This window comes from Eulemur rufifrons, chromosome 17, assembly GCF_041146395.1.
Source record: "Eulemur rufifrons isolate Redbay chromosome 17, OSU_ERuf_1, whole genome shotgun sequence".
Taxonomy (NCBI): domain Eukaryota; kingdom Metazoa; phylum Chordata; class Mammalia; order Primates; family Lemuridae; genus Eulemur; species Eulemur rufifrons.
In genome coordinates, this window is record NC_090999.1 from 46,743,451 (window position 1) to 46,767,550 (window position 24,100).

The window sequence follows — 24,100 nt, forward strand, 5'->3', positions numbered from 1 at the left end:
AGACGGCGTTCATGCCGGTGGCAGGCAGGGCCTACTGCGTGTCGGAGCGCTGAGATCTAGACTCCGAGATCCTAGAAAGTGGGGAAATCACTGGGACTGTCACATCCCTCCCCGCTTACAGATCTATTTCCGACATGCCTGGCAAATGATCACCTCCACTCACACCACATATTAAATAGGCACCGCCAGAAAGAGCTCACTTCTTCAGGAGGTGGCTCATTCCATCACAGGACAGACCAGTTTTTAAAGTTCTTATCTTAAATCAAAAATATTCTAAATTCTATCTGTTAGCCTTAGGTTTTTTTGTTTGTTTGTTTGTTTGTTTGTTTTAGCAGTAACGTGGAGTAAGGGCATCCCGGTGTTCAAACATTTAAAGCCAGTTGTTACACTCCACCTCCGGCTCTCTGAGAGCCCCAGTCTCTACAGCCGGAACCGTGTACCCCTCCTTGCAGGCCTACTTAACAGATAGGCCTAAGTCCACCAGAATATTGCTGAATCCCCACTCTCTGCTCTAGGATGTCTCTGATACTACTTGCTTTCCTGGGCCTCTATCAGTTGCCATCTATAAGATGTTCCTGTTCTCCATCTGACTTCCTGGGCTTCGGGATGCTAGAAACTTCCCTAATCACAGCCACTGCATGGTGGGTTCATCTGGGCTGCAGATTCTACTCTGTCTGTCCCGCCACTGACTGAGCTGTGGATATGGCAGCTGTCACATGTACCTTAAGTCTTCTCTGACGTAGGACAATTAACCTAGGTCACATGTTCTCAGGTGATGTGGTTTTCGACCTGGTTCTGTTCAGAACACCCTCCTCCGACCTTTCTCTAGGCCTCTGAGGCTCAGAACTGCACACACTGCTCCATATAAGGTCTGACCAGTTCATTGGAACCATCACTTCTCTTTTCCCAGACTTTGATATTCTACTAATACTGCCTGGGATTGCATTCGTCTACCCTTTTGGCACATACTGACTTTGTGTCCAAGACTTCCAAATATTTTTCAAATAAACTGTTCTCAGACCCATCTTCCCTCCATTTTACACTTATATAAGTACCTTTTTTTTTTTTTTTTTTACCTTGACACAGAATTTTACAGTTATTCACGCTAACTTTCGTCTGGTTTGTTTTTATATTCTTTTAGCCAGTGCAATTTTTTTCTTCTTGAAATAGATCTCCTCTTTTATTATTTTTTCTCATTATGAAAGGAATATTTGTTCATTACAAAAACATCCTAAAGTACAAATAAACAAAAGAAGAGCATTAAAAATTTTATTATGCCACCCACCCAGAGTTGATCATTATGAATACTTTTGTGTGTATCTTTCCAGAACTTTAATAAATATCTTTCCAAATTATCCATAAATAAATAAGTTTCTGTACATAAGTGGCCCATAGAGATAATTTTTAGACTCATTTTTATATTCAGTGGATTTACTGTTTCTTCTATTTCTGAATCAGCCACAAAGTGGCTTCTGTGTTTTGGTGGTTGTTGATAAATACTGTATAGGATGGGCAAGAACAGAATCCTGTAGTCCAGCCCAAATCCTGCCCTCCAGAGGCTACTGAGTCATCACTCAGCACTTGCTGGGTAGCAGTTTTCAACCAGTTAGAAATCCACGTACTTGTACTCTTAGTCCAGTTTTCCACGTGATTCTAATGGACAGTGTGAGGGGCTTTATCTGTTTAAGTCGTGATAATATGCAGCCTGCAGACCTGGTGATCTAAGTCTTGATATTCCCAGATAACCAGGCTTCACATTAAATAGACTATTTGTCGATTCTAAGCCCCAATATTGTACTACTTTACCTTCTTTCAGAAATAAAGTCATTTGTCCATTTTCAATTTTCAGGCACTTTTCCCATTCTTTTTGAATTTTCAAACATTAATGGAAGCCATTCTGCAATTATTTAGGGTAGCTCCCTCAGCACCTTGAGCTAGAATTCATCCAGGTCTGAAGGACTGACTTTTACAGAGGCTTCCTGTTCTCTTATTATCTTGGGCCCTATCTTAGACTTCAGTTACCTTTTAATCACGTTTGTTCTACACTTTCAGGCCTGAAGATCTTTCACTTTCATAGAGAAGACAGAAGCAAAATGAAAGTTGTAAAGAAGTTCTACTTCCCTCTCTGCCATCAGTTAGCTTTAGAACATGAGCCTCAGAACACAGTTCTGGCCTTTTTTATTCCGGTCATTTCCAACAAAAGACCATTTGATGCCTCTAGATTTTTTTCACAAGTTTTGATTCTTTTTCTTTCTTTCTTTTTTTTTTTCCCTTGGCTTTAGCTTCCAGCTATGACTTTGACTCTTCTACACCAATCTTTCTTTTCCCTCTTACTTGTGCTCTGTTCTCTGATCGTGTGTGTGTGTGTGTGTGTGTGTGTGTGTGTGATCTTTTATAGTCTGATTCCACTGAAGTGGAATCCGCTGCTCATTTCTTCCTTCCATTCCTATCTCTTTTCCTTTACACCAAGATCATTTTTTAAAAAATAATATTTTCATATTTTTAGGGGGGTAGAGTCTTAAACCACTTCTCCTTTTATACAAAGGCTCTAGCTATAGTAACACACATATCTCTTTCTTGAATATTTGAAATCTCAGAGAGATGCCCCATTATACCTGCTGTTTTCCTCTGGCTATCACAAAATGAAGAATGGATGGATGTCATAGTCAATAAGGTTATTAGGTTAGTAGAAGCAGAAACAGACTATAGCTAAGTTAAACAAAGGTGGAATTTTCAGGGAGGGTTTTCAGGAAGCACAGAGACTGCTGAGAAGGTTCAGAACCAGGCTCTGCAACAGATAGAACCAGGGTGGCTCCAGGAGTCTGCTCCTCAGGAATCAATCTGTACTGGTGCCCATATACCTGAGACCCAAAGTCCTAAGAGAGACAGTGAATCTGACTGCCCTAGCTTAGGTCATATGCCCATCCCTTGGCTAGGGGAGGGCACGGAACCCTGACTTACATACCCAATAAGACCACACACCATGGGGAAGAGGTAATGGCCCCAGAGGGAATTAGGGTGCAGTTACTTGCAGTGGGGTGAATTCATGAGAGAATGCTGAAGAATGACAGATGTCCACTACAGCTACTGTCTCCCAAGACTCACCTCACTGCCACTTTATTAATAAGTTCTACCTTTTTGCTCAGAAATCAGAGTTGGTCATATTGCTTTTATTGATCCCTCTGCTTCTGAGAAAAGATGTTATTAGCAAGGGACATTAGGACTTTATTAGATGTTCTGCTTTTAGCAAGATGAGACTACCTGCAGGTATCCGAACAGTGGAAGTCCCAGGAATACCAGTAATCTCTGTGCCAGTTCTAGCAATACCTCTGAAATTCTATTACCTTGTGTCCCCAAATCTTTTAAAAAGAAATATCAACAAAAAAATACATGTATGTCATATTAAAATATTGAATTACTTTAACAATCATATTTTGGCTTATTATATAGCCATTAAGAATCCTAAATATTACTTCTGAAACTTTCTCATTATTTCTTCCTGAAAATTATTAATTGTCCCCTCAATAATATAAATGACCCCTCCCAGATGGGTAGTGACTCTGTGCCAGCTGATACAGTTTGATCTTTCTTTTATAGCTGGTACTCTTTATAATAATCGATTTTATAGTTTTTCTTAGACTTTCTTCCTCCCCATCATTTCTGGGTTGTCGTTTATCCTTTTAAAATATGTTCCTTCAGGTCTTCATAGGTGGCCCTAGATCTTCACCAGGAACTTATCCTGAACCATGGTATGCCACCATGTAGCTGGCCACTCACTTCTCACGCTCATCTTCTTTTGAAGACAGAGTCTTAAAAAAAACAGATAAAAATATTATTGTGGTGCCTGGTTCTTAAATTTCCTATTTAGGATTAAGGATGTATGTAAGTTTCTCCTAATTTTATCATTTGTTCCCATGTGAGCACACAGATAGGTGGTGATTGATGTAGGCTGGGCTCTCCTTTTTAAATATCTCCAGACAACACAGTGCTGAATTAACCAGGTCAGATTAGCTACATTTATCTCCTTACCCTCACTATGGATAAGCTCCACAAAACACACCTTCCTTCTGGAAAATTAGTGGGCATATAGATATTGGAAAAGTAAAAGTAATTCTTAGAATCACCGATTCAAAGACAAAGTCTTAGGAGGTGAGAATAGTGGTTGGAAGAATGAGATTAAGGGAGTAGCATCGTAACAGGAGAGAAAAAAGTTCTCTTGATAAGTTTTCCTGTAAATGAGTTTTCTCATACCACCCTGGAGATCTCCACTGCCTCACAAATTGGAATTACAGTTGAACTGGAAAGTTATTTTTTAAAACCTTCTGACCTCTGGGCACTGTGTTTGAAACTGAAGCAGGGAACACAAAAATCCCAAATGTCATGTACAGGTGTCATCAGACTCAGAAAGGGTTGCACTTTATTAGAGAAGTTGGTGACTCTTAATAAGTCACAGCTGCCAAGATGGGTTGCAATTCCCATTAGGAGTCTGCATTGGCGTCTCTCACTGGGATGCCCTTTCAGCTTTAGAGACTCTAATCTGGAAATTTGAAACTTGCTGATGACTCAGTTTTTCTTTCCTCTCAGCTGTCTTTAATGAAGTCATAAAGTGACTGACAATGACAAGGCAAGCAGCCACAGAATGGATCCCAGGCTCTGGCACTGACTAGGCAAAGTAGTTTTGGGGATACTTAGCCACGAAGGAAACTGAGGGTGAAATAATGTCTAAGAGAGTCACTAGGAGTCAAAGTTCAGGGAGCCAAATCCACGGTTCAGGGATTCAAGAACAGTGCAAGAAGAGGATAGAAAAGGCAGAAATAATGAAAGACCATTTTTGCCATAAGTGGGGCTAGGAGTTGAGAGCTTTCTCTTTCACACAAGTGACTCCCCGGCATATGGGTTATGGGCAGCCAGGGTTAAAGGCACTGGGCAGACTCAATAAGAACCTCTGTTTCCAAAGACAGAAACATCTTTCATTCTCTTCACCTGCAGCAAAGTACAAATCAAGAGCACTAGAATCTTAGCATCAGGAGCTGCTCCACTCAGTGAGCAGAAGCTGGAAAGGTGAAGGTGTGATGTGTCATGCACTATACCAAGACCGGTGGCCGCTCCTGAACATCCACATAGGATGGTCTCGGGCATGACAGTATTGTTGGAAGAAGGGACTGGGGGCTTAATTGAAGTCAGATTTAGTTTGATGGTATATTTACTTTGGGGTAGCTTTAAGGTTGATGGAGTTGGGGTCTGATGGCTATGGAGAGGCAATCTTGGCACTAATTTCTTTCACAATCAATAGGTTAACTCCACTGATAACTAAGGCATGCTGTGAGAGACACAGAGAAGGCCTGTGGAAAAGATGTTTGTGGGAGCCATGATGGACAGGACACACGAAGATACTTCCTGACCCTGATAATATAATATATATAAATTATTCCAATGGAATACAATTCAGATTTCCAGGCTGTATTTTCATTTTTGTCCATGCAGGTAAGAAGATAATGAAAAGAATGGCGAAGGAAAGATATATATTAGGAAGGAGATTATTTCTTCCTATTAGGGAAGAGAGAGAGGAGTTAATCACTAAGTCTAAAAAAGACGTTGGTGAGCACATATCTCCAGGTCCAGGGTAGACATAATAAAAGGAAGCAGGCTGAAGTCCATGGTCAGAGGGGAGATTGACCTGGGTAATAGAATTTCCTTCTCTGGAGACTGTTGGAACAGAAGAGATGCTCTTTTTCTAGTACAGCTTAGTTGTAGCCCCTGCCCTTCAGCGATGCCCATCCCTCAGGCACGGTAGGCATTGTTGGTCATCTTCACACCCCTTTCTGCCTGGGGTGGAAGAAACAGACCCACTGATGTATTGACTACATGCTCATGAGAGACCATCGCCACATCAACCTAGGTAAGCCACTCAAATCTCTGACCCACAGGATAATAATGTTTACAGTTGTTTTAAGCTACTAAGTTTTGGGTGGTTCATTACGTAGCAATAAACAAATGCTATAGCATGTGTGGAAAGAAGAGAAAGCAATGGATTTAGACAGAGGGAGAAGCTGAGCTCTGACACAATTTCAGTGAGGGCCTCTGTTGACCACATGAGAGCTTCAAAAGGTGGGACAATGCTTTGGAGTCATAGTTATTCTTTTCTTGAACTATGAGTGACTATTCCATATCTGTACATAAAGAGCTTCCTTATTTCTTCCCACAGCCGTATAGTATTCCACCGTATGGAGGTAGGTGCCATAATTTATTTAGACAATTCACTAAGGATGGACATGTAGATTATTTTGGTAGTTCAAAACATGCTTCAATGTGTGTTTCTTTGTGTACAGGTGCATACAAAAGCATGGGGCCAATGCCTGGGATTGGGGTTGTGATATCCAGGCTTCTCATCTGTCATCTGCAGGAGGGGCCTGTCCTTCAAGCATCGTCTCCTGCCCCTGGTTCTCACCCAGGTACCAGAGTCTCTATCTACTGGGAACTGCCTGGAGATCCCACTCATCAACGAGAGCATTTTTCGTAAGCTCAGAGAAAACAGCTGAAAACTAAAACAGGGCTATTTCAACAAGTCTATCACTGTGTCCTGTATAGATTTTCAGGTCAATAAAAAGTTCTCAAACACCTACTGTGACAAGATACAGTGAGAGCCAAAAGAAATAAAAGACTTGGCCTTCGTTCTTAGGAGCTGAAAATCAACTCAACCCACCAGTTGGGACCCAGAAGAGCTGAATCCGATCAGCTGGTTTTTCTCCCTCACTGATACAGCTCCAGTTACCAGGTGGGAACTGCCCTGAGGTCTCTGGGGACGGGCACACACTCTTTGGTGGACTAACTCTCTCTCTCTCTCTCTCTCTCTCTCTCACACACACACACACACACACACACTTTCTTTTTGTGATGCAGTAAAACTATACCATTATGAACACAAGGCATGGGCTGAATGATTTGGATTTCCCACATCTTCATGCAGTTCTTTAATCCAGAGTGGATGCTTTCCTTTATTTTGGTAAAATGACCATATGTTATGTATATCTAGTGTTTCAGTGGCTTTCAAACTATTTTGAGCATGATCAACAGTAAGAAAGACATTGACAATGCAATCTATTTAACCATCCACCCATCTGTATGTATCGAAAAAAAAAAAAAGCATCACCAAAAGCACTTAGGCTTCTTATGCATAATACTCACTGATGGTTTCTATTCTAGTCTCTTCCATTTTGTAAAAATTGCTGGTCTCAACCTGCTTGATTTCATGATCTACTAATGGGCAGTGACCTGTAGTTTCAAACACACCGCTGCTGTCTGTGCTGCACCACAGGCCTGAGGTAAAATTCCAGTGTTTGCCCTGAGTAATAAACACCTTAAAAGCCTTTGCTGTCTGCTTGCTAAGTTTGTTCTTCCTTTAAAAGTTAAAAGTTATCCCTGCTAAATGCACCGGGAGCAACATAAATCCGAGACTTTCTCAGAAGTCGGCATTAATGTACCGTAATTTGGTGCTGGCACTGGGACATCAGTAAGTGCACCTGGCTCTGTCATTCTGCTCGATTGTCTGTCACAGTTGGAGAGGTACTTTCCTCCAGATGCCCTTTGATGGAGTTCATAGGAAGGGAATGCAGATGCTCCTCAGCCCCGGCCAAGAATCTGTCTCCCTGCAGCTGATTGGGTTACACGGCAGGGAGAGGCGTGTGCGTCTCCGTCACTAGGAAGAGTGATCCGATGTATGAAGAAGCCTGGGGAATGGAGTAAAATGAGAAGGTAAGGACATGGGTGTAGATGTGGGAGACTTCTCCCTAACTTTCTGTCGTCACCCCCAAAGCAATATTCATGATCTCACATTTGTGTTAGGTCAGTGCAGGGACACGGGAAGGAAACTGGCATGATGGCTTGTGGGGCACCTGGGTGTCAGACCCTGCTCTAGGCTCATGCCTGTGTGGTCACCGGGGTCAGTATAATAACAGCTAACGTGGACTGAGTGCTTATTTTGCTTTAGGTATTTACAAGCATTATCCCACTTAAATCTCACAATTCTGTAAGATGGATGCTAAATGACTCCCAATTTGGCAGATGAGGAAACTGAAGCTTAGAGGGAGAGAATAATTTCCCCGGGGTACCATGGCCAGTGGGAGATAGAGCCAGGACCAGAGCCCAGGTCTGCCCAGGGCCACAGCCTGTTGTTGACACCACCCTATGTTCTCTCTATATTATAGGTGGGAAACTGGTTCAGAAAGGTTAGTTTGTTCAAGGTTCCACAGCTAACAGGTGGCAGAGCCAGGAGTCACAGGGAGTCCGTCCTGACACCAGAGCCGTGTTCTTTCACAAGAACCACTTGGCTCTGCTGTTTCCCAGGCCCATGGTGACTGGCAGTAATTTAAGGGGACATGTGGTTCTTTCAAGGGTTGGGTGGAAAGACCCCAGGGCTGCCATTGAGAAACAAGTATTCCCGCGTTGACTTTCCACAAGCATGCTGGGGGTGAAGGGCGAGGCGAGGGAGTCTTAGGTAAATCATTCTATGTCTTTAGACAAGAGACCATGCAAGCTAATGGACTTTCCTGAGCTCCCTAAGGATCGAAACTAAAGGTGTGAGGGATTGGAACATTTTTAATTTGAAAATAAATGTAAAACTTGACTCTTAAAATTCCCTCTTAAACCATGTACCTTATGCCAAGAGAAATGTTATGCTTCATTGCATGGGTAAATAGAAATAAACTGCTTGTGGGCAGGAGCCATGGTTCATGGTTCCTAGAAGACTTAGCACTCAAGTCCTTTTCACTGTTACCTTGTAAAACCCCAGAAAAGGAATTTCCAGTGCCAGGGAGGACATTGAAAATTTGGGGGAGAGGAGAGGTGTCCAGATTGACAACTCTACCAATACCACTGAAGGCATTGAAGTAATAATTATGATTGTTGTAAATATTATATCTAATTAATTTATTTAAATAGCATTCTAGAATCATTATCTCAACAGGCACTTAGTTATTCTGCTTATAATTTGGGAATTTTCTATGTAGCTGATGTATTGTTGTTTATTAGGGTAGTCACATCAATGGCCTTTTCATAGAATGGCCTACTTATAAAGGCCACACAAAGCTATGAGTTCATTTAGGACGGTGTGCCTGGAATGCTCATTCCAGTGTCTCCAGAACCTCCCCAGCACAATGTCTGTCACATAGCAGATGCTCACTGAACATTCATGGAACGAGCACATGAAGTTGTTGATCCTTTTGTTTTGATTTCAAATGGAAAAGTCATGGTTGGCAAATACTACAGACAGATTTTTAGCTTTGAGACAAAGTATTAAGGTTTTGGTAAATTATTACTATTTGATATTTTTAGTGGCTAAGTGTAGACTTTGATCACTAAATGCCTCATATGAGTAGTAAATTAGCCACATTGGTTCTTTTTCTCTCAACAAACAAAAGCCCATAGAAGTTTTTTGGGTTTTTTGTTTGTTGGCTTGCTTTTTGAAGTTTGTTTTTTTTTTTTTTTTTTTATAATTTAAAGAGGTTTATTCTGAGCCAAATTTCAGGACCAAGGCCCAGAGTGGCCCAAGAAGCCTTGAGCAAGTGGACTCACTGTGGCTGGGTTATAGTTTGGTTTTACACATTTCAGGGAAACAGGGGTTACAGGTGAAGTCATAAATCAATACGTGGAAGGCATACATTGGTTTGGCCCAGAAAGGCAGGACATTTCGAAGTGGAGGCTTACAAGTCACAGGTGGGTTTAAGGATTCTTTAGTTGACCATTGGTTAAGAGAGTAAGGCTCTGTCTAGAAGACCAGGAGTCAGTAGAAAGAAATGCTTAAGGGAAGGGTCTTCTATCTTTCATGTAATGCTATGCTGGTAACTATCAGGTTGGGAAGTAAACCACATTATATTGGGTTAACAAATCCTGTTCAGTGAGATTTTATCATTTGTTTTTTTTTTTTTTTTGAACACTGGTGCTATATTTAATCCCTTTTTTTTTTCAATTTAATTTTACAGAATCAAAGAGTCTAACAGTATATCTTGTTAGATACAGTATGTCCTCATAATGTATACATTATTTCTAGTACAATGATATGAAATAATATGGGAAATATTCATGATAAATTATTAAGTGAACAGTGCAAGTTAAAAACAATAGTTTCATATTTTTTTCCCCACTCCCCCTTTCCCGAGTCAGCACCTTCAAGTGTTACCACTCTCCAAACGGTGCACAATGCACTCATTGTGTAGGCATACCCCCATCCCCTCCCCCACCCCCCACCTCAGTCTGATGTCCAATTGGTGTCGTTCCCAGATTTGTATTTAGGTGATGATCAGGGAAACCAATTTTCTGGTGAGTACATGTGATGCTTGTTTTTCCATTCTTGGGATACTTCACTTAATATAATGGGTTCCAACTCTCTCCAGGAGAACCATAGAGATGTCGTATCTTCATCATTCCTTATAGCTGGGTAATATTCCATGGTATACATATACCACAGTTTACTAATCCAATCATGTATTGATGGGCATTTGGGTTGTTTCCACATCTTTGCTATTGTGAATTGTGCTGCTATAAACATTTGGGTACACGTGCCTTTGTTACAGAATGACCTTTTTTCCTTTGGGTATATGCCCAGTAATGGGATTGCTGGGTCAAATGGCAGGTCTACTTGAATCTGTTTAAGATACCTCCATAATGCTTTCCACAGGGGTTGCACTAGTTTGCAGTCCCACCAGCAGTGTATTAGTGTTCCTGTCTCTCCACACCCACGCCAACATGTGTTGTTTTGGGTTTTTTTGATAAAGGCCATTCTCACTGGGGTTAAGTGATATCTCATTGTGGTTTTGATTTGCATTTCCCTGATGATTAGAGATGTTGAACACTTTTTCATATGTTTGTTAGCCATTTTTATATCTTCTTTTGAAAAATTTCTATTCATGTCCTTTGCCCACTTTTTGATAGGGTTGCTTGATTTTTTCTTGCTGATTTTCCTGAGTTCTAAATAGATTCTTGTTATCAGTCCTTTATCTGATGTGTAGTATGCAAAAATTTTTTCCCATTCTGTAGGTGGTCTGTTTATTCTCTGGACTGTTTCTTTGGCTGTGCAGAAGCTTTTTAATTTAATCATGTCCCATTCATTTATTTTTGTTGCTGCTGTGATTGCCTTGGGGGTCTTCTTCATAAATTCTTTGCCTAGGCCAATGTCTGTAAGAGTCTTTCCTACATTTTCTTCTAGAATTCTGATTGTATCACGCCTAAGGTTTAAGTCTGTTATCCACCGTGATTTGATTTTTGTGAGAGGTGAAAGCTGTGGGTCCTGTTTCAGTCTTCTACAAGTGGCTAACCAATTCTCCCAGCACCATTTGTTGAATAGGGATTCTTGTCCCCAGAGTATATTCTTTCCCGCTTTGTCAAAAATTAGGTGACTATATGAGGATGGTTCTATATTTGGATTTTCTGTTGTGTTCCACTGGTCTGTGTCCCTGCACTTGTGCCAATACCAGGCTGTTTTAAGAACCACGGCCTTGTAGTATAGTTTGAGGTCTGGCAAATTAATACCTCCCATTTTGTTTTTGTTGCTTAAAATTGCTTTTGCTATACGGGGTCTTCTTTGATTCCATACAAAGTGTATAATTATTTTCTCTATGTCTGTAAAGAATGATGTTGGTAATTTAATAGGGATTGCATTGAATCTGTAGATCACTTTGGGTAGTATAGACATTTTAACAATGTTGATTCTTCCGATCCACGAGCATGGTATATTTTTCCATCTATTTGCAAGTTCTGCTATTTCTTTTCTCAGTGTTTCATAGTTTTCCTTATAGAGGTCCTTTACCTCTTTAGTTAGATATATACCTAGATATTTTATTTTCTTTGTTGCTATTTTGAAGGGTATTGAGTCTTTAATTTGGTTTTCCGATTGACTGTTATTGGCATATATAAATGCCTCGGATTTGTGTATATTAATTTTGTAGCCTGAGACTTTGCTGTATTCGTTAATCAGTTCCAGGAGTCTCTTGGTTGAATCCTGGGGGTTTTCCAGATATAACATATCATCAGCAAAAAGTGAGAGTTTGATCTCTTCCTTCCCTATTTGGACTCCCTTGATTCTGCTCTCTTGCCTGATAGCTCTCGCAAGGACTTCCAATACTATGTTGAAAAGTAATGGAGACAATGGGCAGCCCTGTCTGGTTCCAGTTCTAAGTGGGAGTGCTTTCAGTTTTTCCCCATTCAGTATGATGTTGGTTGTGGGTTTGTCATATATGGCTTGTATCATTTTTAGGTAGGTTCCATCAATGCCTATTTTGTTAAGCGTTTTTATCATAAAAGGGTATTGAATTTTGTCAAATGCTTTTTCTGCATCTAATGAGAGTATCATATGGTTTTTGTTTTTGCTTCTATTTATGTGGTGAATTACATTTATAGATTTACGTATGTTGAACCACCCCTGCATCTCGGGGATGAAGCCCACTTGGTCATGGTGGATTACTTTTTTGATAAGTACTTGGATTCGATTTGCTAGTATTTTATTGAAAATTTTTGCATCTATATTCATGAGGGAAATTGGTCTGTAGTTCTCTATTTTTGTTGTGTCCTTTCCAGGTTTTGGTATTAATGTTATATTGGCTTGGTAGAACGTGTTGGGGAGAACTCCATCCTTTTCAATATTGGAGAATAGTTTATGTAGGATGGGCACCAGTTCTTCTTTGTATGTATGGTAAAATTCAGGTGTGAACCCATCTGGACCAGGGCTTTTCTTTTTGGGAAGGTTTTTTATTGCTGTTTCGATTTCAGTTCTTGATATTGGTCTGTTCAGGTACTCTATTTCTTCCTGGTTGAGCCTGGGAAGACTATGTGTTTCTAAAAATTTGTCCATTTCCTCCACGTTCTCCAGTTTGTGTGCATAAAGATTTTTGTAGAATTCATAGATGATATCTTGTATCTCTGTAGCATCAGTTGTGATTTCTCCTTTCATGTTCCTAATGGAGGTTATTAGAGATTTTACTTTTGTGCTCTTGGTTAGTCTAGCCAGAGGTGTGTCTATTTTGTTTATCTTTTCAAAGAACCAACTTTTTGTTTTATTAATTTCCCTTATAGTTTCTTTGTTGTCCTTTTCATTTAGTTCTGATTTGATCTTAGTAATTTCTCGCCTTCTGCTGGGTTTGGGATCGTTCTGTTCTTCTTTCTCCAGCTCTTTGAGTCTATTTGTTAGGTTGTCTATTTGCATGTTTTCTGTCTTTTTGATATAGGCATTTATGGATATGAATTTTCCTCTCAGGACTGCTTTAGCTGCATCCCATAGATTTTGATAAGTTGTATCTCCATTGTCATTTAATTCAAAGAAATTTTTGATTTCCATTTTGATTTCTTCTTTTATAGAATAATTATTCAGGAGAAGGTTATTTAGCTTCCATGACTTTGAGTAAGAGTGAGGGCTTCTGTTTGTGATCATTGTTACTTTTATTCCGCTGTGATCTGAGAAGATGCATGGTATAATTTCTATTTTTTTGAATTTTTGAAGACATGATTTATGTCCTAGGACATGGTCAATCTTAGAGAATGTCCCGTGAGCTGATGAGAAGAATGTATATTCTGTGGACTTTGGGTAGAATGTCCTATAGATGTCATCCATGCCCATTTGTTCTAGCATTCTATTTAGGTCCATTATGTCTTTGTTTATTTTCTGTTTAGAGGATCTGTCCTGTACTGTCAGTGGGGTGTTAAAGTCTCCAGCTATTACAGTATTGTTATCTATCATTTGGTTGAGATCTAGTAGGGTTTGCTTTATGAATCTAGGTGCACCTAGGTTGGGTGCATATATATTGAGTATAGTCATGGCTTCTTGATGAATTGTGCCTTTAATCAGTATGTAGTAGCCATCTTTGTCTTTTATTATTTTTGTTGGTTTGAAAGCTAAGTTATTGGAAATTAAGATTGCCACACCAGCTTTCTTTTGGTTACCATTTGCTTGAAATATCGATTTCCATCCTTTTATTTTCAGTCTAAATGCATCTTTGCAGGTTAGGTGAGTTTCTTGAAGACAGCAGATACTTGGATTGTATTTTTTTATCCATTGGGCCAGTCTATGTCTCTTGAGCGGGGAGTTCAAGCCATTCACATTTATTGAGAAAACTGATAAGTGAGACAGTTTTTTGTTCAGCTTGTTGGGTAGAACTTCATTGTGATGTTTTCTCTCCTGGGCCATTGTGGTATCTGGAATTTGATCTTTAGCTCTTGAGTAGTTTTACATTCGTGGATCTTTCTTGTGCTGATCCGTGTATAATTCTCTTTTGAGTACTTCTTGGGGGGCTGGTCTTGTCTTGGTGAATTCCCTCAACCTTTGTTTATCTGAGAATGTCTTCATTTCTCCTTCGTATAGAAAACTTAGCTTAGCTGGGTACAAGATTCTAGGCTGGGCATTATTCTGTTTCAGAAGCATGAAAATGGGGCCCCAACCTCTTCTTGCTTGTAAGGTTTCAGGTGAGAAATCTGGCGTAATTCTGATGGGTTTTCCTTTGTAAGTTACTTGTTTCTTTCTCCTTACAGCTCGGAGAAGGGACTCTTTAGTGGATATTTTGGTCAGCCTGATGACTACGTGGCGTGGTGTTTTCCTATTTGCTATGAATCTCCCAGGGGTCCTTTGAGCTTCTTGAATCTGTATGTCTAGAGTATTGGCAAGGCCTGGAAAATTTTCCTCGATTATGTCTTCAAATAGCTTGTCCAACCCTTGCTTGTTATCTTCTTCACCCTCAGGAATGCCAATAACTCTCAAGTTAGGTTTCTTCACATAATCCCACATTTCTTGAAGACTCAGATCATTTCTCTTACTTTTTCGATCTATCTCTGTGACTAACTTATTTAGTTGGAAGGAGTTATCTTCAATTTCTGAGATTCTTTCCTCTGTTTGATCTACCCTGCTCTTGAGACTTTCCACAGTGTTTTGTAGCTCTCTGAGTGAATTCTTCACTTCTAGGAGTTCAGTTTGGTTTTTCTTCAATATTTCAATTTCTTTAGTGAATTTTTCCTCCAAATCCTGTATTTTTTTTGTGTTTTCCTTGTGTTGTTTATCCATTGATTCTTGTATATTATTCAGCTTGTTTATAATCCATAATTGGAATTCTTCCTGTGACATGTTGGTGTTTTGAGTCTGGTTTGTGTCAAATGGTTGGGAGCTGGTATTTCTCTTTGGGGATGAGCTTTCCATTTGATTCTTTGTGCTCTCCGTGTTTTTTCGCTGGGCCCTTCCCATCTAGATTTATCGTTGGATCTTTACTTATAGGTTTAGTCTGGTTAACAGGACTCTTTGTGCTCTATTCTTAGGCTGTGAAACAGTCTAGGTATGTTGCTTCTTTTGGCAAGAGGGGGAGACTGTTGTGTATTGTTCAGAGATTTTTCTGTTTCCGTTGGGGGACTGCTTCCGATGGGTCCAATCCTAGAGGATTGGAGTGATCCAGGACCGCTTTGGTGAGTTAGGACACTGTGTTGTGGTCTTTCAGAAGGCAGGCAGGGTCCACACTAATAGTAGACCGAAATTCTCTTTGTTTGTTTGTTTCCCTTTGGTTCTTCCTCTATAGGGGAGGTTTCTGACTCTATCTGCCGGCAAGATACTAGCTATGGGGAGAGGACGGTGACTTCGCTTGCTCAGCGCCCCAGTTGCTGTAGCTCCCACGGGCAAAAGTCTGTCTTGGCCCAATGTCCCCAGGGATCAGGTTCCACACTCTCGCTTCTGGAGAAGTATTCAGTGTTTACACTTCGGCGGGGATCCTATATAAGGTCCGTGGACCAGGGGAGAGGGCCGTCCAGGGAGCCTCTTGGTACCCTATTGCTCCGCAGTGACTTGGCTGTGGGCCCTAGAGTGGCGATTGCGTGCCCGCAGATCTCCGGCCCTGGGAGTGACTGCTCAGGATCCGGTATGTACCAGAGTCAGGGACCTGGCCCCTTCCGAAGCTCACCGTGGGTCCCCAGTTAGAAGGCGAAAAGAGAGGAGAAAGAGAAGAGGAAAAAAAAAAAAAGAAAAAAAAAAAGAAAAAAGAAAAGGAAAGAAAGAAAAGAAAGAGGAGAAAACGAAAGAGAAAAGAAAAAAAAAGAAGAAAAAGAAAGAAAGAAAAAGAAAAAAAAAAAAGAAAAATAAAAGAAATGCAAAAAGCCAAACCAAAAAACACCAAAAACGCCAACAAAAATGAACAAAAACAAGCTACATAGCACCTCACCACACCGCAAGGCAGAAAGATACACAAATCTGAAGTATATAATTCAGCGACTCAATGTTTTTTTGTTTGTTTGTTTGTTTTACGCCTTAGCACAGCTCCGCCCCTTCACTTCCGCTCGGCTGGGTCCGGAGCGGCCATTAAATGTTTTTGTTTTTACGCTTTAGCACAGCTCTGCCCCTTCACGCCCGCCCGGCTGGGTCCCAGGCGGTTTCGCAGTGGATTTCAAGATGGCGTCTGCGCGCCCGCACAGCTCCGAGGGTGGTGGGGATCCAACCTCCGCGCTCAAAAAGGCGCGGCAGCCAGAGGCCCAGAGGGCAAAGGTGCCCGCCGAGGCTGTCCGCCGGAAAAAAAAAGAAAAAGAAAAGAAAAGGAAAAAAAAAAAAAACCCCAAAAAACAAAAACAAACACAAACAAACAAACAAAACCCAGAAGAAATTTACCAAGAATAAAATATACAGTTCGGCGAGCCTATTCTTCTTGTTCGTGGTTTTTTTTTTTTTTTTTTTTTTGCCTTAGCGCAGCTCTGCCCCTTCACCCCGAGCGCGGCCCCGGCATATCCCGCACTCCTGGCGTTGGTTCAGAGACCAGCGGAGGGCGCCGGGCAGAGAGAGCCGCTCGGCACTTTATGGCTCCTGAGCGGTTTCGCCCTCGCTTTCAAGATGGCGCCTGCAGAGCTCCGGAGCTGGAGGGGACCGGCTCCCCGGCAGGCAGAGACCGCCACTGCCCAGGGGCTGGCGAGCAAGGACGCGCACTGGGGGTCACCGGCTGGAGAACCGCCGAAAAAGGCAGCACGGGCAGAAAGAGCCGCTGGGCACTTTTTGGCTCCCGAGCGGTTTCGCCCTCGCTTTCAAGATGGCGCCTGCCGAGCTCCGGGGCTGGAGGGGACCGGCTCCCCGGCAGGCAGAGACCGCCACTGCCCGGCGGCTGGCGAGCAAGGACGCGCACCAGGGGGTCACCGGCTGGAGAACCGCCGAAAAAGGCAGCACGGGCAGAAAGAGCCGCTGGGCACTTTTTGGCTCCCGAGCGGTTTCGCCCTCGCTTTCAAGATGGCGCCTGCCGAGCTCCGGGGCTGGAGGGGACCGGCTCCCCTGCAGGCAGAGACCGCCACTGCCCAGGGGCTGGCCAGCAAGGACATGCACCGGGGGTGACCGGCTGGAGAACTGCCGAAAAAGGCAGCACGGGGTACGAAGCTATTTGCTGTCCGGGAGTCTTTTGTGTTTTTCTGCCCTGGGGCAGATCCGTCCCTCCTCGCCAAGCGCTGTCTCAGCTGAGATCCCCCAGGTTCTAAGGTAATTTCGCAAAAAAGCCTCCTGTCTCCAATGCACCACGTATCCCTCAGTGATTCTGCGCTGGCCTGGGTCAGGGCTCTGTTCAAATGGGAGCGGAGGGCAAGCCGCTTTCCCGAGAGGCTGCACCCGCCCCGGCTGGGGGCGGGTGTATCCGACCCGCGCTCCGCTGGCTAGTGTCTGTCCCGCGTTCCCAATTTTCGTTCACCTCAGACCTCACTCGCTCTGTTTGTCCCACGCTGATTCTCCGTGGATTCACACCGCTGTTCCTGTGTGGGAGCGGTCTTCTAGCGTTGTGGCAGGTCCGGATCGATGCCTTCCTTCCCGGGAGCGCAGATTCAGGCCGTCACCACCACTCCGCCATCTTTGATTCCTCGAGATTTTATCATTTGTAGGTGTGACTCACCAGGCCCCCCGGAAAACCTCACAACCAGTTGTTCCCTAGTGATAAGACAAGGCCCCAAGCTGCTCTCTGACCCGGAGACTCTGCAGGACACTCTGAAGTTTTCACAGTTTAAAATTTGCAAGCTTGGACAAAGGGCTAAAAGGTTCCCAGCAACTTGAATCCTGGTTGAATACATGTTCTACTGTTTCCCTGTGCATGCATGTCACTGTCACCACCACCTCCACCCACCCAAATGGAAGAGGCAGTGCTTGCCTCATATTCACAGACAAGTCTCAGGAAAGACTAATCCCCAGTCATTTTGATACAAGTTCTACAGAGGTCAACCAAGGGCACAGTCAGCTTGCCCTAGCTATTAGGTCACCTTGCAATGCAGGGTCAATGGAAAATAGGATCAAGGGTCAAAAAAGAAAGTGGAATGGTAAAACAGAAGAAAATGTCTTAACTAGAATAAAGGCTTCTATTCATATGACCCAGTAACTCCACTTCTAGGTATATGCTATGGTTTGAATGTGTTCCCCAAAGTTCATGTATTAGAAAATTAACCCCCACTGGGACCTTTAATAGGTGATTAGGTCATGAGGGCAGTGCCCTCCTGGATTAATACTGTGATCTTGGGAGTGAGTTAGTTATCATGGCATGGATTCCTGATAAAAGAATGAGTTTGGCCCCTTTTCTTTCTCTCTCTCTCTCTCTCTCTTTCTCTCTCATCCATGTGATGACTTCTGCCATGTTATGGTGCAGCAAGAAGGCCCTCACCAAATGCTGGTCCCTCAATCTTGGACTTCCCAGGCTCTCAAACCATGAGCCAGATAAACTTCTATTGTTTATAAATTACCCAGTCTATAGTATTCTATTATAGCAGCAGAAAATGAATACGTATAATTTTTATACTCAAAATTAAAACCCAAAGCATTGAAAATTGGCACTCAAACAGATATTTGTACACCAGTGTTCATAGCAGCATTATTCACGATAGCCAAAATGTGCAGACAACTCAAGTGTTCATTGACAGTTAAACGGAAAAACAAAATGTGGTATATCCATACAATGGAATGGTATTCAGCCTCAAAAAAGAAGGAAATTCTGAAATGTGCTACAACATGGATGAACTTTGAAAACATTGTGCTAAACAAAATAAGCTATACACGAAATATTGTATGATTCCACTTATACAAAGTACTCAGAGTAGTCAAATTCAGAGACAGAGAGTACAATAGAGATTCCCAGGGGTTGGGGGAAAGGGAGAGTGAGAGCTATTGTTTAGTGGCTACAGAGTTTCTGTTTGGGATGATGACAAATTTCTGGAAATGAATAGTGGTGATGGTAGCACAATATTGTGAATGTACTTACCGCCACTGAATTGTACAGTTAAAAATGGTGAAAATGGTAAATTTTATGTTTTATATATATTACTACGGTAAAAAAGAATATATTGTAAAACCTATGAATATGCTAATTGTATTCACAATGTTGTACAACTATCAGCACCAGCTGCTGTCAGCTCCCCCAGCATAGGTTTTCCAAAGCACAGAGCCAGGGAAATGGGACTTGTGATGTTCACTGGATGCTTGGTTGTTCTAGAATAGCTTTCCTATGCCAGGAAACTGGGGGAGATGGGAGTGGCCATTTGGCGCCCGAACCCGCTAGGACGGCTCTCCCCAACACAGAGTTGTGGGGAATGAGGGGCTGTGCTCTCCAGCAGCTGCTCCACCCGGCTCCTCCCCACTGGCACCATCGCCCAGCCACCAACCCAGGGTAGCTCTGCCTGGGGCTGGGGAGGTGGGTGCTGCCTGGGGCTGCCAAGCCCGCTGGAATCACCTTCCACAACCTGGAGCTGGGGAGTGGGAAGAGAATAGCCGCCAGCTTGGTGGCCATGGCCTCCCACTGTTCCTACTGAGATTCCATAGATTTGTTGAATAAATATTTGTTAAATTTTTGCAAGCCCTTTGGTCAATCACCAGAGATTTTGAATGATTGTCTTTGCCAATTTTCACCAGTTTAACAGACGTCTCTCTGAGTGAGAGGTTTCCGTGGGGTCCTCGCATCACCATTCTGGGAGCCCCCTTCTTCACCATAGAGTTTAAACTAACCATAGTGGAAAGATGCGTATTTTTGAACAGCAGCATTCTGTACCAGTCCTCTTGAAGGCTCTTCCTGGAAAGTTCATGTATCAATCTTACACTTTTCTGGCAGCATCCCAAGGAGAAGCTGAGATAGCGACTACATCCAATCTCAAGTCTGTCTGAAACCCTACCGAAGATGGTGTAGTGGTGGCCAAGGCCTTTGCTCAGAGAGCTAATAGCTTGAATAAGGCAAAGTATTTGAGTAGATAAACCTAGGATCAAAAGTAAAGTGTTCCTGCAGGAAGGTAAGGAGATTAACATTGTGGAGGCACAGGGAGCCTTTGGAAATACAAGCCCTTTGAAATCCACAAAATCACCTGTGTCTTCAGATAGGGGCTTAGAGTGACTTCTAAGGGGATTAGACCCTGTCAGCAGTGCTTGCTTCAGAGAGATGCATCATTATACTCGAGGAATGTTTATTGAATGTCCCTGGGGAGCTGACATTGTGATTATCTGTTTCTAAGGCTCTGCATAACCTTGCTTTGATTTTTGCTTTCTCTTCCTGTGGGACTTTGCCCATTGCTGGGGAGTTCGTATTTCTTTTATTTTCAACTAGTTTTTAAGGACTGAGAAGAGACAATTGACTCAATGCTGTATGTACACAGTCTTACGAAACCAGAGGTGAGGATTTTAAATATTATTCTGAGTTGAATAACCTGCCACTCTAAGTGAAGCTGTTTTCTTTGCTAGACTTGCCACAGTTTGGAAGGGAAGCTGTCCTTCGACAATGATAAATGACACCGTGATTGTCTCTGCAAGTCCAGAAGGATTAATAGATTTTACCTCATCCATCCCCTCATTTGACACAAGGTTGAGACCAGTTTTATGGTTACTCTTTCTAGAAGAAGAAACAAAATTATTTGCCGGCATGCTTAATGTGATGAATTGCTAAACTGAAAGCAGTATCCTTATAATCCTTTTAGATGTCTCTTAATGTAGCTATCCATTTTCCACCCAAAGACCATTTGTTTATTAAGATCGACTCCCCAAAAAGACTCGCACTGCATATGTCAAGCATCAGTTTAAAACGATTCTTCAGGTGTAATGCCAGGAATTTTAATGCCCTCCCCTTCACATTGCCTCTGTGGTCTCCGGCATGTCCTGCCAAGTACACTCACCTCCTCACCCCTCTCACCCCAGTGCCTTCCGTGCAGCAAGGACTTCTGCTTGGACTTATTGTTTGGGTCGAGCTCAGAGTGCTCTGTGTTTCTTTCATCATCTAATAACGATGAGGGGTGGAGGTCAGGGGAAGCACGTCTTAGAGCTGAAGGGCAAAGTGAGAGCTTTGGTTCAAAGACTCTGGCTCCATCACTTTCTCTTACATAAAAATTCTATTCATTCCGGCACTTCCTACTGCAAATCGCTTTGGTACAACATGACAATGTGGCAGATACACAGGGACCTTTCCCACATCACACTACAAACACAGCCACCCTCTCTGGGGAGCGTAAGAGAAACTTTTGGGTTTCCACTTCCCCTGCATTTGTTTGAAGGATCAAGAGAACACAGTTCCATTTTCAACAAAAATTAAAAGGGAAAATCATGAAAAGAGCCAAACTCCTCTTTTTTTTTCCTCCCTTAATATATTGTTGCATCCAGGGAAGAGGAAACAGTGAGCGCCACTGATACTGGGTCCCCAGGGACCCTACGAGGGTTACTCCCCAGCCATCAAATGAGCATGTCTTCCTCCACTTGCAGAACAAGTTTGTAAGGGGAGTGGAAGTTACTCTTGGCTCAGCAAAATAAAGTGCAAAAAAATAAAATGCCACAGTGCTTCAGGGAACCAGCCTGTGTTCACACACTGGGTTTTCACAGGGCAGACAGTTTTTAGCTTTAAGGCTTTGGAGATTGGAGAAAGGAGATTTGAAAAATCATTAGCCATGTTCCTGCTAGCCTTGGCAGTCAGGCTAAGAACTGTGTGTTCCTTAAGGGCAGGGGCAAATTCCTTCCACGTGTTTGTCTTTTGTTGTTGTTTTTTTGTTTCTCCTTAAGGTGCTATCAGTGGTGCCATGGGCCAATGGACTTTGGGACTTAAAATATGACAACATCTCATTGATTCTGCATTGCTGCTAAATAAGGTGTGCACTGGATAAAATTTTCCACATAACCAGACTGTCAACCTTTGAGAACTGAATTTTTAAAAATGGAAATGTATTTGGACTGCATTTTAGTGAATAAATATGAAAGAGATGATTAACTCTTTGACCAAGGGAATTCATCATCATGAACATATGATTTGGCTGGCCGGATCAGAGATGTCCTCAGGGACTATGAAGATGAAAAAGACTCTTTGCAGCCTCCTGCTGTGGTCTTTCGGTCTAGCCTCTTTCGTCCGGTTTTCTGATTTTCTAGCTCTGTGTTCATTTGGCTTCACTTCTGCCATTTCTTCCCAGGGTCTGTATCTGAGAAGCTTCCTTGCCTTCCTCAGTCTGGACTATTTACTTCTTCACCAGTTGCAATGTAGAACAAAACTGAGAGAAACCAAATAGACTTAATTTTACATACATTGCTTAGTAAATACGCTCTCCTGCCGATGAGAGTAGGATTTTTATGACAGCTGCAAAAATCTAATTGCTCCCTTCGGTTGTTATGTGAGTATACAGACTTTATATCAAGTGTCATTTTATTTTGAACTTAGAAAAATGTGCATCTTATCTTAAAATTTGCCTTCAGTATAACAAGTTAATTTGGACCCCCCAAATGGATTTTGAACTAGCCATTTCTAAGTTCTTTGCTACCTCCTTGGTCCAGGCCAGTATTCTGTCTCACAGGTGATTGGAACTGCCTCTTGATGGTTTCCCAGCATCAGTCTGGCTTCCTTCCAACTCATTCTCCACACTAGAGCAAGAATGAGCTTTCAAAAATGTGACCCTCATTTTTTCACCTCCATGCTCAATGGCTTTGCGTGGTCGCCTCACCTTGCCTCACCCTCCCTCTGCTGTGGTGTTCTGCCAACCGTCTTAAGGAGTGAGGAGAGGCAGTTGGCTCCATGCTGTACGTATACAGTCTTGTAAAACCACAGCTGAGGATTTCAAACATTATTCTGACTTGGATAACCTGCCACTCTATGTGAAGCTGTTTTCTTTGCTAGACTTGCCACAGTTTGGAAGGGAAGCTGTCCTTCAACAATGACAAATGACATAGCTATTATCTCTGCAAGACCAGAATGATTAATAGATTTTACCTCATCCATCCTTTCATTTGACACAAGGTTGAGACACTTAGTATCACTACTTTCTAGCAGAAGAAACAAAATTACTTCCCAGCATGCTTAATATGAGGAATTGTTAAACTTGCCTTGGCCATGCTCCTTTATACCACAGGACCTTTGCATATGCTATCTGCTCTGCCTGTAATGCTCTTCTCTCTTTCCATGACTGTCTCCTTCTATCCTTCAGCTCTCAAATTAAATGTTACTTCCTCAGGGAGGCAATTCCTGACCCTTCAATTCATCTATTAGTGAATAATACATATTCACTATTATTCTCCCTCTAGGGTAGAGTTACGTGGATAGACATATGGGAATGAACACAAAATAGGAAATCCTTGTATCACATGTTCATACTCACAAAATAGCATCCACCTTGGAAGAAATATTAGATAACCTGGCAGACAAAATGACCTTGCCAGTTGACTTTAGCCACCCCAGTGCTGGAACAGAACACATGAACTAAGTAGCCACAGTGGCAGAGGTAGAGATTACACACAAGCCCAACATCCTGAACTGCATTTACTAAGGCTGATCCAGCTACAACCACTGCTGAATATCCCACAGGCCAACCCTGAAGACTGACGCTAAGCTTCCAATATGACACCCTTGCTCAAGAAGACCAATCAGTCACTTGGTGAGAAGTTGACTATATGAGCTTCTTTCGTCCTGAAGGGCCAGCAGTTCATTGCTACAGGCATAGACACATAATATGGGTATAAGTTTGCCTTTCCCACTCGTAGGAGCTTGGCCAGCACTACTATGCAAGGGGTGGAGTTATGGAGTGTTCGTTCTGCAGACACAGAATCCCATATAACATCACATCAAACCATGAGCTTCACTTTATAGTAAATAAGGTGCAGAGATGAGCCTATGGCCACAGGATCTACTGGTGATATCAC